We start from the raw sequence: 15,369 nt of genomic DNA on the forward strand, positions 1-15,369 counted from the left end.
ATTGGAGATTGTGGAAAACAATGCCAGGCGTTGTAATATCCGAATCTTAAATGTACCGGAGGGAACTGAAGGGACAGATATTAAAAACTACACTATTTCGTTGCTAAAAGAATCTCTCAACCTTTAGCTTTCAAATGAAGATCTTGCAACGGATATTCAGCGAATCCACAGGGACCCATTTAGGTGCAACCCACAGAGAACCAAGCCAAGGAAAATCCTGGTGAATTTCCACACATATACCCTGAAAGAACAAATCTTGAACCTAGCATTAAAACAGAAATCAATACCAGGCAAAGGGTTCAACTATCAGATACGCTCTGATCTGTCCAGATTTACTCTCGACAAACAATGGGAGCTGGGCAAAAGGATGGATGCTTTCCGTGGGCTGGGCGCTACAGTGCAGATGGGCTTCCCTGCTTCCCTCAAAATAATGCATGACAATAGAATGTATAATATATGATCAGTTCAGGCTGCAGACGAACTGCTATTGTCTCTGGGAAGCAGAAAGTAGAAAAACAGGGTTTACAGGGTTAATAGGGCCCCATAGGTCTTATAAGTTCACTAAAAAGATTTCCCCCAATAAAGTTCTGGTAAAGTATCAACCTTCTTAGGATGAAACGGAGTTAGCATGAAACAAAAAAAAAATAATATATATATATATATATATATATATATATATATCACAAAGGGGAAGAAAAAGGATAAAAAAAATAATATGAAAATAATACATAAGATATAAGGGGAAAAAAAAGGGGGGGAGGAGAAAGGAGGGAAAGAGAAGGGGTAAAAGGAAAGAAAAAGGGAAAAAAAGGGGGGGGAAAGTGGAAAAAAATATAGATAAAAAAGAAAATGAAAAAAGGAATGAAAAGGAACACAAAAATTACAATTTGTGGCACTCACAGGGGGGGCTCGGGAGGAGTCGGGCACTTACTTCCGGTAATTCCGGATAGTGAGTACAAGGGTTTCCCATGGGAGGGAGGGAGGTTTGGGAGGGCACAGAGGAGTGGAGGGGTGGGGTGGAAAAACAATAAAATATTTATCTTTAATAGCGCTCCAAACATTATTATTATTTTCTAGGGATTCTAATTCCAAGCAGCAGATAAGTAGCAGTTTGTATAAGTTGGCGGTATTTCCTATCATTACCTATTCCCAGGGTTATGACGAAGCTTAACATTTTTTCCTGGAATGTTAATGGTCTTCGAACCAAACCGCGTGCAAATAAAATTCTCCAGTATTTGTGGGATGTTGAGGCGGACATTATCATATTGCAGGAGACGCACCTAGTCGAGAGAGAAATGCTCGAGCTTGTCAAGAAGAATAGATGGTTGGATACTTCTGTTTCTACCTCCCAATCGTTGAACATAAGGGGCGTGACTATCCTGTTCAAAAAATCCATGTCCATAAAAATTATCCAGCAAAAGGTTGACTCTGGCGGCAGGTGGGTTATTGTGGCGGTCATGATAGGAGGTGCAGTACTAACATTAGTTGGGTACTATGGGCCGAATAGGGACGATCCTTCTGCGTTAGAATCTTTATTTTTCCATCTGCTGCAATTTCCCGAGCCAGTCGTTATTACCGGCGACTTTAATATTGTACTGAATCCCATGCTGGATAAGTCTCCGACAAGTAGACAACAGCCCCTTTCTAAGTCTAGAAACTGTTTACTTGGCTGTATGAATCAATATGGTTATATAGATATCTGGAGGCTAAGAGAGGGGCAGAGACAGGGATTTTCCTTCAGAAATCTTAAATACCGGCATAGGTCAAGAATAGATTTTATCTTAATTAGCCGTAAGTTGGCTAACTCAGTCAAAAATGTAGATTACTTTCCGTCGCATCTCTCTGACCATTCAGCCATGAAGATGGAACTCGAGTGGGGAGATAAATCCCCTATAAGGACGTGGTCTTTTGATCGGTCTCTCCTTACCTCACTGGAAAATATAGAGCATATACAATCAGAAGCAAGGGCTTTTTTTTAAATAAACGCTGGTTCAGCAGCTCTGGGTGTTATTTGGGATGCCTTTAAGTGCACGTTAAGAGGGATCATAAAGAATAAGACCGTATACCGAAGAAAGCTGTATCTGGAAGAGGTGTCTACTATTGAAGAGAATATTAGAGTTACTCAGGCGGATATCGAAAATTTTAGTGATGACAGTAATCATGATCTATCGCTGAAACACGCTAAAATGATGGAATTGAAGAATGCATTGACATCAGTATTAGATAAACGAATCATGCAGAGATGGGAGGCGAGCAAACTAGCTCATTTCCAATATGGGGAGGGGGCTGGAAGGCTCCTGGCCTGGAAAGTAAAATCGGACCGAGTGCGAAACCATATTGATTCAGTGACAACTGATTGCGGCACATTCACAAATGATGCTGACATTAGAGAAGCTTTTAAAGATTTCTTCCAAACAATATATCAGGTAGACCTGAGTGTCACCTCTGAAGATGCTGCTAATTGGTTAAAAGATCTATCTTTACCATCTTTGTTTGATGAACAGAGTACATTCTTAGATAGGGACATAACGAAGGAAGAGGTAGAACAGCCATACAGGGAGCCAAGGGAAGCAAGGCTGCAGGAACAGACGGTTTACCATCAGAAATCTACAAAAACCTGCTATCGGTGGTAACCCCGGTTATGGTGGAACTGTTTAATAAGATCTTGAGGGAGGGAGAGGCACCCCCAGCATCCTGGGATAGCGCCTCGATACACTAATCCCGAAGCCAGGTAAGCCCTTATCTGACTGCGGTTCGTATCAGCCTATTTCAATTCTAAATGCGATTATAAAATCCTGGCGGCAATATTGGCTAAAAGGCTCGGTCAGGTAGCTCCAGATATACTAAATCCTAATCAAAAAGGTTTCGTAAAGGGGAGGCAGCTGTTCGAGCTCACATATGACCTGGTGGGAGCTATTGATCTGGCGACTAAGGAGACTCTGCCCCTCTCGGTTCTCACCTTGGACGCCACCAAGGCCTTCGACAGGGTAAATTGGCAATACCTGTCGGAGGCCTTGTTGAGGTTCAACGTGGGAATTAAATTCCGTAGAGCAATAAAACTGCTGTATGGAAGCCCCTCTGCCTCTATTTTGATTAATGGAGGTTTGTCCGAATCATTCAGGGTAACGAGGGGAACGAGACAGGGTTGCCCCCTGTCCCCTCTATTATTCGATTTGTATATAGAACCGTTCGCACAAAAACTGAGAGAGAACCAACAAATTATTCCATTTGCCTTTTGCGATTGGACCAAAAAAGTGGCCCTTTATGCAGATGACATCATGATTTTCACACCAGATATAAACACAGCGTTTCCGGTGATTATAGATCTCGCCTTGGAGTTTGGAAAGGTGTCAGGATACGAGGTGAATGCCTCGAAAACAGAGTCAATGTCTTGGAATGTTGACCTAAACACACATAGCGCGACATCGAGAGCTAACTTGAGATATCTGGGGGTAGTCATAGATAAAAATATAAACACAATAGCAGCCCTAAATTTTGCAAAAGTAGCAGCGCAGTGCCGAAAATTGATGAGAGCATGGGCTCATCTCCCTCTCACCATCTTGGGGAAGGTAAATCTAGTTAAAATATCCATACTGCCAAAGATCACATTTTTATTTAACTCAATACCGTTGTTTTTTGATCCTAAGTTAATTGCAAAACTGCAGAGTGAGATATCCTCTTTTATTTGGAATAAGAATCTAAGAATTGCTTGGAAAAAGATAAGGCATCGGAGGGAGAAGGGCGGGCTGGCGGGCCCAGACCTTCAGGCTTCTGCATGGGCATTCCAGCTAACGCATGCACGCATGCTTTTCAAAATACCAGCTGATTCAGGCCTGGGCCTTATGTTTTCTACTTTGCTGAGTTGTGAGGGAGTTGGGCAAGCCAGCTTCCTTTTTAAGTTTGGAGATCCCAAATTCTTTAAAAAGATAAAGTTGAAGATACTACAGGGGATGGCCAATACATGGTACAGAGTGAGATACTCGATAAATCTAGGATATTTTTCAAGCAGAGCTCCAATTTGGGATCTACCTGCACCCCCTCCCTGGGCAGAAGATGTTTTAGCCCTACCACTCAAAGATGCAGGTATCACATCTTGGGGAGACTTATTTTCTGATGGATCTTTGCTTCCATGGAACTACTTCACCAACAAAGTCGGACCGAGATTTTCTAGATTTAAATATTTACAGATTTCAAGTTGGGCCCAGGCGCAGAATACACTGCCCTCACGTAATAGCAGATTCCCTTTAGGGGGTGTGAGCAAACTAGAAGCATGCCTGCTTGACAGACCACCTATAAAAAAAGAGATCTCTCTCTAGTATAACATGATCATAGAGGAATCAGACGGTAAATTTTGTCTTCCAATGCAATTGTGGGCGGAGTCTATGCCAGGAGTAGATGTGGAAGAACTTTGGCTAACCTCATGCAGAGTATTGTGGGATTTGGTTAAGCCTGCTTGGCTCCGAAGGAACCAAGTATTTACAATACATAGAGCTTATTACTCCCCGCAGAGACTGTCAAAATTTTCCCAGAAAGGGCCTGTTTCCTGCCCAAGATGCGGTCTGGTGGCGGCATCCGACATCCATATGTTTTTTGAATGCCTGCAAATCACTCCATTCTGGGATTCCATAAGTAGTGAATTGTCTTTGATTTTGGATTGTCAGGTCGCCATTGACTTTGGCTTAGTCATTTTTGGCCTGAGTGGAAATACTCGTAATGCTGCTTCCAACTTAGTGTTCTATTCCATTCTGGCGGCCCGCAGGGAAATTTGTAGACACTGGAAAGACACTTTGCCACCTACCTTCTATGAATGGCGTTCTTCAATTCTCCAGATCTCGAAACTTGATTTTGGCTGCTGGAGAGAGCAAGTTGATACCTGGGTTTTTTTTTTTCCCCAGGTCCGATGATGAATGCTGACATGGCTCACCTTCCGGCTCCGCCACAGTTCTGTCGTTGCTTAAAGGGCCTCGGTATTTCGGGCATTATTGTCTAACAGAGTTGCCCGCATGCTAGAATCTCACGGCCAGCCAGATGATACTGAAGGGGTTTTGTTCACCATCACTCCTACGCTATCCCCGCCAGCTGAAGCTGAGTCAGTACAGAGGCACGGCCTGACTTTCTGCTCTGCGGTAGTCTTCTGTCTTGACAGTTTGGAGCCAATGAACGCAAATGAGGATATCAAAAAAAAAAAAAAAAGAAAAAATATAGTTGTATAAATATCGTTTTTTTCTATATACATATAAAATATTAAATATAAAATATGGTAAATTAACTTAATATAAAAAAGAAAGTATATTTAGTATAAATTAAAAAATGTAATAAATAAACGTAATTAAAAGTTAAACATAATTCATATATATTTACTTTAAACAATTCATTTTCATTTACTTAATAATTTAAAAATTATATAAAAATGAAAAAATATCTGTTTATATATGTACTAATAACATAGAATCTAATAAAAAACAATCTGATATAAATTAAAACATTACACTAATTAAAAATCACCAAACTTAAACTTCCCACTCCAGTGAGTGCAACAGTGGCGAAAGTGTTGGATAGCGGAGGGGTGAAAATTACTATTCTCACTCCAGTGAGTGCAACAGTATGGAAAGTGTTGGATTGCAGAGGAGTAACAATTAAAATTCTCACTCCAGTCAGAAAAATTAAAAACAATCAACATTTTAACAATAACTAAAATATTTGAAAAGAAAAATACATTAAAAAATATATAAATATTTTAACAATTAAAATGCAAATATTTTTAATATTAAAAACATTGTTAACTACATTCAACAAATACCTAAAAGCATGTTTATTTAGAAACAACAATAATTATTACATAAAATAACTTTTTTTAAATTTCCTACCCTATAACACCACACAATTCACAACCCACATCTAAATATAAAAAAGTGTACTTCCTTAATCAACATGATTAATTACAAGTTAAAGAAATAATATTAATTAAAAAACAAATTAAAACTCATAAAAATGATTTAACTTCCCATACTTTACCCCTATAGTCCCCACAACCAAAATTAAACTGTAAAAAAATGAATTACACCATTTAAACCAATTTTCAATTAAAAAACTAATAGTATACAACTAATTATAAAGTAAGCAAAATTAATTTACTCCCCACACTGTACCCCTATAACAATAAACCCCACACACAAAAAATATAAACAAATACCCAAATTAAATATTAATTAACGTTAATGATCAAATTACTTCCAAACCCTTTACCCCTATAAACCCCATAACCCACACCGAAAATTAATTACACAAATTCCATATTTAGTTTTCAATTAAATTAATGTTAACTAATTATTAATTAGTTAAACCTATATTGCTTCCCACCCTTTACCCCATAAACCACACCTAAAAATAAATCACACAATTACCATAATTAAATATCAATTAATTAGTTTATATAAATTAACAACTAATTACTAATTAAACATAAATTACTTCCCACCCTTTACCCCTAAAAACACCACAACCTGCACATAAAATTAATTACACAATTTCCATAGTTACATTTCAATCAATTAATACTAATTCAGAACTAATTAATTATTTAAAATAAATTACTTCCCACCCTTAACCCCATAAACCCCATAATCCCCACCTAAAACAAATCACACAATTACCACAATAAATTGAGTAATTAATTAATATAAATTAACTAATTATTAATTCATTAAACATAAATTACTACCCACCCTTTACCCCATCAACCCCACAACCAAAATTATTTACAAAATTTCTAAAATTAATTTTCAATCAATTAACATACACTAACGACTAATGAATAATCAATCAAAAAAATTACTTTCCGCCCTATAACCCATAAACACCACAACACGCACTTAAAACAAATTACATACTTACAATAATTAACTATCAATCAATTAATTTACCAATTAATAATTAATTGTAAAGAAAAGTCTTCCTACAATTAACACTATAAAATCTAAATGAAATAAATAAAAAATAATCATTATTTTATTATAATTAAATTACTTCCTACCCTATTGCCCTTTATACCCACAAACCGCTTCGGAGCAAAGAAAATTCAAAATGTAGTCAAAATAAAATTCATACCTACAAAAAATTCAACACATATTAAAAAAAACAATACTTATAAAAAAAACGTACATCACATACATTTAAAATATAAACTAAAAAACATAACACTAATTAAAAAAATTGATATTTTAAACAACTATTTTTCAAACAATATTAATGACATTATATTTTTTTTAAACTATATTGCTACCTTAACTTCAATATTCTTAACCACGATATTCTTGCTGTCGATATTTCTGAATCACAATATTTCCAACTCGATATCTGTGTACGTTGACATTTCCAACTTTATATTCTGTCTCAACACTAAAAAAAACAGTTTATTTAAAAAGCAGAAACAGTCAGATATCCCTTGACTCAGTATATCACATATTATGGGATATCGTCATTGAGTCCCAGTAAGTAGATTCTAGGTTTAACAATCTATTGTTAAATAGTTATCAGTTTGTTGATGATGTCAGTATGCTACCCTTAGCACTGCGTTCCCTCTGAAATTGAGGTAAGCCTGCTCCCTTCAACCCCACTCGCCCATGAAACTCACGCCCATGGTTTCCTAACTCTGCTATAGCAATATGGGTATAGCTCTAGCCACTGCATGCGAATAGACGACCGGTTCGATAAGGAACACATTTGACTTAGTCCCAACTAGTGCACCTTCAGGCTAGAACCGAATTGAATTGAATTAAATACCGCGATTCGCACTCACGTCGTTCACGCGGAAAAAACGATCCATAATCAATTCACAACGTGGGCCACAATGTGTTATCACTTTATGTTCCAGGTAGATTGCACGGTTCGATTCACCTGTGCACATGCCCTCTAAGAGTTGCAACACCAATAGGCTCACTGCGGTTCTGAGTACTGTAAGTTTGTACAAACCATTTAAAATGCTGACTTCTCATATCCTGGCCTTCCTAAAAACTTTATTGTCCTTTTTCCTTCCCTGTTCTTTCTCTAAACAGGCGTATTATTTATACCAGGCAATATAATCTTGTTCTTAGTCCTGATGATGATCCTTACTAATCTGAGCAATGGATCAAAACGTCAACTCTTTTAAGTGGACATACATGTAACCACTGTGTACCATTGTGTATGCTGTACTCTGGAGAACACTACCTACACTGATTTAAAAAGTGTCCAGGTTGCTCACTTTCTTTGCCTGAAAATTCTCTCTTTGTATTTCCATATTTCCTCTTTTCTACCACTGTGTTTCTTACACTAGTACGGTACAGGACTGTGCCCTACTTTAAGTAATTGCTTTCTTTGTATTCAATTATATTGTGTGTTTTCAGTTAAAATAAATTCCTGGTCCGGCTGGACAGGAAAAATATATAGTAACTTATCGTGTTCTATATTTCATTGGTTTATATTCCTAAATTTGCGTAGGACCTTTGTTTTCTTCAGTAGACTTATCTGGCATAGTGTTTTTTAAGTATAATCCATTTCAAGTAATTTTTATTATCACTCCCTCTGTACGTTGCTTCTATGCTCACCTATCTAAATCTTAAACTTTTGTTGTCATGCCTACAAAGTGAAATCCACATCAACCTCTTCCGTTCGGTATGTGTGTGTGCGAAGGACGGCGTCCGTTCCGCGCACAGGCGAGGAATTCCCCTGCACCGCTTCGAAGCGGTCAACAGGTGATAAGGTAAATAGAATTCTCAGTTTTACAATTGGTGTACTTGTGTAACTGCAGGGAGAGTCTAAATCCAAGTCAATTTCTTTAGTTGCTGAAATAAATCTGAACATGGTTCATGTGCTACAAGGAAAATATCCACACATGTTTGGAAGATTTCATTGAGTATGTGAAATGGTCTGAGCAGTTGTTTTTGCGCTGGTATGAACAACAGTGTCTCTAATATGGCACCCTTTTGAAATCAGATCAGGGTTTTAGCAGTCTTATTGCCTGTATTCATTATTTTCTATAAGCTATTAATTATATTTTTTTAAGGAATTTAGTGGTAATTGTATCAAAATAGGAAATTGTGAATACCTCATTGCAAATTTCTCAGAATCGCAATCGGGAATTTGCAATTTACAATGTATGAAACTCAAGGAGTTTCAGCTAGCGATTCCTAGGGGTCGCAAATTGCTCTACCTCATTAATATTAATGGTAAGTAGACATAATATTGAGTTTATTTAGACTAGACATAATATCGAGTTTTTAATTTCGACTACAAAAATATCGACTAGAAAAATGTAATATCGACTAGAATAGCAATAATATCAATTCAAAAATATAGAATGGACATAATATCGACTAGACAGAATATAGACAACAAAACAATCGAATTTAAGGTAAGTTAATATCTGAAAGAGACACGTTAGTGATAGATTCCTTACCTTAGAATATCCCCAGGCGTCAGACTGGATCCGGAAATTTTTTGCGTAGCAGTACCCTTGCGCGTCGGTAGGCGTCGTCTGCGGCTCCGCGTCCGTCGTCGGCGTCGTGGGCGCCGTGATGACGTCGTCGGAGTACTTAGACGCCGCCTCCGCGTGCTGACGTCAGTTCTTCTTTTTTCCGCGCCAGCAGCGCAGATCCAGAAAAAGTGGTACCTTAGTCACTTTTTGACTAAATCTTTTTTGATCTTTTGATCATCCTTTTACGAGTCTTCGACTCCGATCGGTGCCGATAGGGATGCCTGGTTTCAAGCCCTGTGAAGATTGCGACCGACTAATGTCGGTCATGGATCCTCACCGTCGGTGTCTCCATTGTCTCGGCGTCAACCACGACGACAAGACCTGCCTCGACTGCCGGGCCCTTACTTCGAAAGCTAGACGGGAGCAGTCCCGTAAGCGACTCGAACTCCGGCAGTCGGCCCGCGCCGAGAGAGGTCCCGGTCCGGACGGAGGTCGAGGGACCGGTCGCGGGAGCGGAGCCATCATAGCTCCGGGAGTCGACATCACTCCTCTGGGTCGATGTCGTCAGGTAAGCACAAGAAGTCGAAGAGACGTCATCGCTCTTCCGACTCCCCCTGACGCTCGCGCGATGCAGCTGGGAGGGGGGGGGGGTTTCAGGTGGCACCGCCCAGGCAGCTCCGTCGGAGTCGCAGGCGTCGCGTCCGGCTTAATACCCTCCGGTTCCTGGGCCTAACGCGACGCCGGGGGAGATCAAGCGGTTCCTCATGGCCATGAGGTCCCTCTCTCCCCCGACGGGTTCCGCAGCGGCTCCGGGCCCAGCGGTACCGTCTGAGGGTCCTAGCGGGTCGGGGGCTTCGGCCCGACGCCGTTGGGTGCTTCGGCTCCGACGCCGCAGGCGCCTTCGGGCCCGGCGCCGCAGGGCCCTGCTGGATCCGGTTCCGGTTCCGGATCCGGGTCGTCGTCGGTGGACTTAACGACCTACCCGGCACCGACCCCACAGGTGTCACCCCCGGCGCCGTCCTCGGGCGGCGCCGTCCCCGACGCCTCCCTCAACCTGGTTCCGGCACCGGAATGGAGCCGCTTGGCGCCGATTCAGACGCCATTTGATGAGTTCACTTTCCATGAACCGGCCCCATCCTTTACTGACCCTGACTACCAGGTGATGGGTGATGAGGAGGATTGGGAGGGGTCTGAAGACCCTCTGACACGTGAGTGCCAGTCTTATCAGGACTGGGGAGGTGAACTTGGGGAAGCCAGTGGTTTAGACACTTCGCCTGACACTGGCTTTGTCTCCCCTCCTAGCGTGGCTACGGAGGAGGGGGCAACCTATAGTGTGGTGTTGATGAGGGCAGCCAAGGCCTTGGGCCTTGAGCTCCCTGTCACGGCCGTGAGGACTAACCTCCTCACCAAGGTCCTTAAGCCGCAGTCATGCTCAGCCGAGCCTCTGCTGCCATTTAACGAGGCCTTAACTGACGTTCTTTTGGGCACTTGGTCCAAGCCCGCTACGGGTTCGCCCGTAGATAGGAACATGGCCAGACGCCACCGCCCGGCCCCGGTTGACCCATGTTTCCTGTCCACCCACCCCACCCCTGAGAGCCTGGTCATCCAGGCCTCCAATTCCCAGACCGCATTCCCGTCGGCTCCGCCGGACAGGGAATCCAAGAGGTATGAGCAGTATGGCAAAAAGATCCTTTCCTCCCTTAGTCTGGGACTGCGGTCTTCCAACACTGCATGCCTCTTGGGCTGCTACACCCACTCTCTGTGGGATACGGTCGCAGAAGTGCTGCCAGAGTGTCCGTTGGAGGTACGGGCCAAACTCGGCCAAGTCCTTGTGGAAGGTCGGGATGCAGCCAGATATTCTATCCGGTGTGGACTGGATACCACTGACTCACTGGGTAGAGCAATGGCAACGACGGTGGCGGTGCGCCTGGTTGAGGTCAGCCAATTTCTCGGCCGATGTCCAGAACACACTGATGGACGTGCCGTTCGATGGCCGTCGCCTTTTGGCGACAAGGCAGACCATGCGCTTGAGCGTTTTAAGGACTCCAGGGCTACGGCCAAGTCCTTGGGCCTCTCGGCCCCACGCCAGCAATTGGCTGCCTTTCACTCCTTTCGTGGCCACGGGAGGGGTGTACCCACACGTGCTGCCAGCCACGCTCCGCATGGTAATACCCAACGCGGTGGCAGCCGTGGAAACCGCCGTGGCGGCGGTAGGGGACAACGGCGAGGTCAGTCCACACCTTCCCCCCGCAGCATCCGCCTCAAAACCCTCCTAGTCCATGCTTTCAGGCCCATGTGACACCAGTGGGTGGCAGGGTTCACCATCACCTCCTCCACTGGTGCACTGTCACGTCGGACAGGTGGGTGCTGCAGATCGTCCGAAGGGGCTACTCCTTCCCCTTAGAGGCGACTCCTCCAGCCATGCCACCGCAGAACCACTGTGTATCGGGGGATCATTTGCGACTTCTGCAGGATGAAGTTACGGCCCTCTTGGCCAAGGGGGCCATCGAGCGCGTTCCTGGACCAGAAGTAGGGTGTGGTTGCTACTCCCACTACTTTCTGGTACCCAAGAAGGGCAAAGGGGGCCCACGCCCTATCTTGGACTTACGGAACGTCAACGGCTTCTTCCGGAAGGAGACGTTCAAGATGCTGACACTGGCTCAGGTCTTAGCTGCCCTGGACCCAGGAGACTGGATGGTAGCGTTGGACTTGCAGGACGACTCTTTATAAGTAGATTGAGGAAGCTGCAGTATAAGACCTCTGTCTCGTTTATGTCAAGGCGTAATACTGTGATTCTTTACGGAGGAGACGTTGGAGAGCAGATCTTGAATTTTGCCAGAAAGACTTTATGAATAAGGCGTTGTGGGTTTGTAGTTCCTATCTGTGTCTTATTAATCATTTGTGATGATGACCAAGGTCAGCAGTGCCCAGGGCTGGATTTTTGCGCTGGTGGAGTCCGGTGCTACAATCTTTTTTTGCACCCCTGCGTTCCATTACTTCCTCCTAGGATTCCCTTCACTGTCACCCTGCAGAAGTGCCACTCATATCTCCATAACCAATCTCCGACAAACATTTCATTAGTTTTAAAGCGCTAGATTCACTAATCCACTCTGCTATCCACATAAAATGCAGATCTGTTTTTTTTGGCTGCAGGCAAATTAACCCTCTGCGTTACTTTATGGCGAGCCAAAGCTGTCACTAGACAAAACTGTGATTGCTCTCTCTCTAGCAGAACCAAGAGTTATCTTGACATTTTTATTTCTGCCTGGAAGCTGGACTCCCAAGGAACTCTGCAGCAGGTGCTCCTAAATCATAAGGTATTGCTAAACACAGCGCCCTCCTCCAGGTCAGTGCTCAGTGCGACTACACCAGTCGCACTGTCCTAAACCCGGCTCTGGCAGTGGCAATCAGCTTTCTTTGATATCTAGTCCTTATTTTCTCAGAGGGATCTTTGTCTTCCTAGTTTGTTTAACCAGCTTCAGGCTACTGGGGGCTGTTCACAGTCCTCAGCATAGCTCTATTTCCCTGCCTCATTTGGCCTCTTGCAGTCTGTGCTGGGTGCATTATATCCTTTGCCCGTGGCCATAAAATGGCAGATTTTGCATCCAATGAAAAACCAGGGGAATAGCTATGCTACATCGCATGCGTTAACCGCGTTGTTACATCGCATACCATTACAACGCAAGTCATTGAAATGAATTGCTGTAGGGGGGGGGCACATGATTTTGGAATAGTATAATTTACTATTCTAACTCCAGTCTGTGCAACAGAAGGGAAAGTGTTGGATTTTAAATCAAACACCTTCTGCCCCTACAGCAAGTCGTTGTTCCAACTTGCATTTTAATGGTACGCGATGTAACAACACGGTCACTGTAATGACTGCGTTGTAATGGCATGCATTGTATCGCATGCGTGGTAAACAATGTTTACTATAAATGAATGCATTTTGATTGATAGATTAGCCAATTCACTAGAATCCTTTGAGTACCTGTCACTCTCTTGCTCTGCTAACTTGCAGTAGGATCACCCCTTCCATCCCTGCCCTACTGGTGCCTGGCTTGCTTTTCCAAGTCCAAGGATCAGAACTATGTGAAGGAGTCTGGATGAAGTCATGCACTATGCCGCTCCCTTGCAAGTGGACAAAGAGGGTTATTTAGTGTTGCACAAGAGACATGACTTAGTAGTCTGGGTAAAATCCTGGAACGCGGTCGTTGTAATGACCGCGTTGTAATGGCATGCATTGTAAACGCATGCTATGTAACATGGCCTCTTCTTTATTTATAGATGTAGTATTGTTGTCAAATATTTTGAGTCAATAACACTTAAAAAGAAAAGTAGTAGTATTTAATTTCCAAATACACATATTTGTGTCAATATTGATAATGGGAATGAGTTAGTTCAAAAAATCTACCATACATGTAATCAAAAACAATTATTTGTTTTTTGAGAAGCCTTCCCTTTTATATTTTGTAATAATTTATCTTGCCTGGCACTCTGTATCTTATTGAATGGATGGAGCTATAAATGTCACTTGTGACGGGATGCTCTCTCTGGGGACCTTAGCCACGCAGCTGCCCACCACTGTGGCCTTTTTGTTGTTAACCTGACATAACAGCTCTGCTCCCTGGAGACGAACACATAATGCCCCCTGTTGATTTTCAATACTGTAAGAGGCAAAGATCAGAGCTTTGGGTCGACAAGTTCTTTCTATGTCTCTGGTGTCTGCTTCAGTACACCATCCTTCTGAAGAGAGGCATGAAACCTGCCAGTCTGCTGTTAAATAGGGCAGAATGAGGGACTCCGTGCTGCTCGCAACCCCAGCATGCACTGGAGCAAGACCAAAAAACCCCACGGTGTAAATAACATGAAATCATTTCGGAGTGAGCTGTCTGCAATGCTGGGAATGAAAAATGTTTACTCTGGAAAGCCCATAAATAAGGTGCGGCAGAAAGGGAGGTGGAATCTCAAGCGAGTGACAAATTGTCTATTTCTGACCAACCCTGCCCCAAAGAAATTGGCAACTAGAACAAAGGTGCGAGAAAATGTTGTTCTGGTTTGCAAACTGGTCACAAATACACTGCATTTTAAGATGCTGAAGGGATTGAGCTGTACTTTAAGTGCGCTGAAGTGTGGCTCCAAAGGGCTTGTGGGCTAAAAATAGTAGTCTAATATGGTGTTTGACCTCACTTCCACCGTGCCAGGCTGCCTTAGGCCGCCAGTTATTTTATTTTAATTTATTTATATGTCGTGCACCACATATTTTATTGTCTCTAGGCACGTATAGAGAGATTTTTTTAGACTAGTTATGTTAGCTTGTACCTTGTAGCTACGATGTCAAAAGTTATTAGGTAGCACAATATAGGTTTGCTGTAAGGGTGCATAATTGCCCATTTCCAGTCTAATGTTGTGTTAAATTATGTGGCTGGACATTTTTTTCCCCACAGTTAAAAATATGTACTGCGGCCCTCTGATTGTGATAATGACAGCTGACAAGTGTAACATTCCCACTCCATATATATGACCACAAATTACTGGCGACAGCTACAAAGTTCATATTTTATCAGTTGCTCTACTAAGTCCGTACACCCTCACCTGAAAATATATATCAAATATTTCAACCATATCATTGGTTTAATGATTTTTAATAGTCTGTGTATGTACACACAAAATCTCTTTTGGTGATTCCACCACATATAGCATATCCTTCGGTACTTTTTCATACACCACCATGACTCGTACACACACTCCTCTGCCTTAACCCCTTCCATGCTGATGACGAACCCCAGCCGTCATGCACTACGGTGCTCGAGTGCAGATGACGGCTGGGGTTCGTCACGGCCCGCCCCTGTTCGTGTTGTTTACAGCACACCAGGGGAATCGCGGCCGCATGGAAGGGGTTAACATAAAATGCCATC

Source organism: Lissotriton vulgaris, chromosome 6 (assembly GCF_964263255.1).
Source record: "Lissotriton vulgaris chromosome 6, aLisVul1.2, whole genome shotgun sequence".
In the NCBI taxonomy this organism is placed as follows: domain Eukaryota; kingdom Metazoa; phylum Chordata; class Amphibia; order Caudata; family Salamandridae; genus Lissotriton; species Lissotriton vulgaris.